The 3063-nt window shown below is 35.8% G+C and overlaps 1 protein-coding gene across 1 annotated transcript in view; it reads left to right on the top strand.

The window, feature by feature from the left end:
* LOC106871063 (protein FAM107B) overlaps window positions 1–3063 on the top strand; it is a 204875-nt gene that overhangs the window by 89700 nt on the left and 112112 nt on the right. The gene's annotated exons all lie outside the window — the stretch shown is intronic.

The raw sequence follows: 3063 nt of genomic DNA, 5'->3' as shown, positions 1-3063 counted from the left end.
AAAATATGTGACACTTATTCGGTAGCCATGATAAAACTCTGAGCTTCAGATGCCGGGGTGGGAGCCCACACCAACATCTCTTCAGTTATCTGGCCATTGAAAATTCCTGTGAAAAATTTTTCACAGGAGTTTTATCATGGCTACCGAATAAGTGTCACATATTTTTACAGATATATATATATATATATATATATATATTTGTACATAAGGTGAACAAAACTTGTGCGACATTTGATATATTCATATATGTTAGATGGATGTTTTGGCCACCATATATATATTTTGGGATGGGGAAAGAGAGGGAGAGAGAAATATGAAAGCATATCTATGGAAAATATCTAGGGACATTTGTTGAATGAAACCTTATCAGTAAAGAGGTTGCGAGTTTAATTGATGTAGCAAGTTAAGACATTAAAACATATGGGCACCCCGATTGTATTTATGCTTACAACTAGTCTATAAACTAGTGTTGTTTATGTTGTGTCCCTCTGTGACATAACTTAGTGATTTGGCAAATAGAGATTAATAAAATAAAACATTCAGGATGATACATTCTGTCAGAACCCTTGAAGGTTCTATACTGTCCCAGAATGGTCACAGTTCAGTGACTGAAACCACTGAAAGAATGGAAGAATATCATCGTCATTATCATCATTAATAACATCGTCATCATCACCATTGCTGTCATTTCATTTTCTTCATCACTTCCACCACTATCATCATCATCATCATCGTCATCATCATCATCATTAATGTCATTGTGACTAATTTAACATCTGTTTCTCCATTCTCGCATGGGTGGAATAGATTTACAACATAACATTGATTTTCCTTTTCATCCCATTTCATCACATTCCTCTCATCAGTACATTGGCAGAATCATTAGAACATCTGACAAAATACTTTGGGACATTTAGTTATGACCCTTTGCATTCTGAGTTCAAATCTTGCGAAGGTCATATTTGTCTTTCTTCCTTCAGGGATCAATAAAATGATGCACTATTCAAGTACTGGGGTCAATTTATGTTCCTTCATCACAATGTTCAGCTTTGTCTTATTATCTGCACTACACATTGTATTATAATGTCCATTAGTTACAGGCATAGCTGTGTGGCAAGAAGTTTGCTTTTAAATCACATGGCTCCAGTTTCAGTCCTATTGCATGGCACCTTGGGCAATTGTCTTCTTCTATGGCTTCAATCTAACCTCATTCTAACCAAAGCTTTGTGAACGGATTTGGTAGATGGAAACTGAAAGAAGACTGATATATAAGAATGTGTTGCCTTGATACCACATGATTGTTGTAAATGAGTGTCACTGTTATGCAAGCAGTGTCCTTCATTTCCAATCTCCTGTGAAAACATGTCTAGTCATGGAGAATATTGCCTTACTTGGAAACAGGTGAGGATTGGCAACAGGAAAGGCCTCCGGCCATAGAAAATTTACCTCAACAAATTCTGTCCAACCCATACAAGCATGGAAAAGTGCACATAATGATTATGATTATTACAACTTGTTTCATTATCTCTATTATCCCACTGTATTATAATGTCTAAAATATAATACTTCATTACCCATGTAATACCAGTGTATTCCAGTGTTCAGTAAGGTAGCAAGCTGATAAAAATGTTAGTACGCCACACAAAATGCTTAACAGTATTTCATCTGTCTTTACATTCTGAGTTCAAATTCCACTGAGGTCAAATTTGCCTTCAATCTTTCAGGGGCCAAAAAAATAATTGTCAGTTAAGTATTGAGGATCATTGTAATCAATTTACCCTTTCCTTCAAAAACTGCTGGCTCTGTGCCAAAATTTGAAACCATATTGCAGTACACCATATTGCATTACCCATACTGTACCGTTGTATTGTAATGTTCAGTGCAACATTTTCAATGAGTTATAATGTTCGTAACAGTATTGTTTCAATACATATGCAACACCAATATCTTTTTTTTTCCTCTGTGTATTTTGAATATGGGTTATAAACATATTGACAATGATATATCTAGTTGCATCCAGTAGCAACAGTCGTTAGCATCATTCTTTTTCTTTGTTCTGTGTTATCTTTCTTACCCTGCTCTAATTCATCAGTTATCAGCTTGCACTCATCAACACCCATATCTGCAAACACACACGCATGCACACACACACACACACACACACACACGTATACACTAGCTCAATACACCCACAAGCTGTTTGTACATATTTTGAAACCAACAACAACAATTACAATGTCAGCAACCATTTTGTGTGGTTTTCTAAGTACATAAGAGTTGTAACATGACTGAGTGGGCTTCCACTGCAGGTATTCTGTCGTATATTTAGAATCATTCATTATCTTCATCATCATCAGCAGCAGCATCATTCTTGTCATTTCAACAGCCACTTTTCCATGCCTAAATGATGTCAGATAAGACTAGATTGGGATAGAGCCTTTATTCAGCTAAATGCCCTTCCTGACACCAAATTCATTCATCTGTTTCAAACAAGATAGTAATGACCCAGTCTATTTAGATGCAGTTATAATTATGCAGAAAATTGAAAACAAATTATACCACCTGTATGAACCTGTATGAATAGCAAAGCCTTTGTTTAAAACAGCAAACACACATGAAGACAAGGAGACATATGAGCTTATACACACCCACACACCCACAATTATATATACACACACCCACAATTATATATACACACACACATATATTTAAGAAGTTTGCTTCCTAACCACATGGTTTCGGGTTCAGTCTCACTGCATAGCACTTTGGACAAGTGTCTTCTATAGCCCCAGACCAACCAAAGCCTTGTCAGCCTGTCATGTTTATATACATGTGTGTGTGTTTTTTTCCCTCACCATTGCTTGATAACTGAGTTGGTTTGTTTACATCCCTATCATTCAGCAGTTTGGTGAAAATAGACCAAAATAATAAGCCTCCAAGTTTAAAAACATAAGTACTGCAGTTCATTTGTTTGACTAAATACTTCAAGGCTGGCCCCAGCATAACTGTAGTCCAGTGAGTGAAACAAGTAAAAGATAAGATACATATATATATATATATATA

The sequence above is a fragment of the Octopus bimaculoides genome, chromosome 5, assembly GCF_001194135.2.
Source record: "Octopus bimaculoides isolate UCB-OBI-ISO-001 chromosome 5, ASM119413v2, whole genome shotgun sequence".
NCBI classification, from domain to species: domain Eukaryota; kingdom Metazoa; phylum Mollusca; class Cephalopoda; order Octopoda; family Octopodidae; genus Octopus; species Octopus bimaculoides.
Note: the sequence above shows the minus strand (reverse complement) of the source record. Positions and strands in the feature narration are given on the sequence as shown.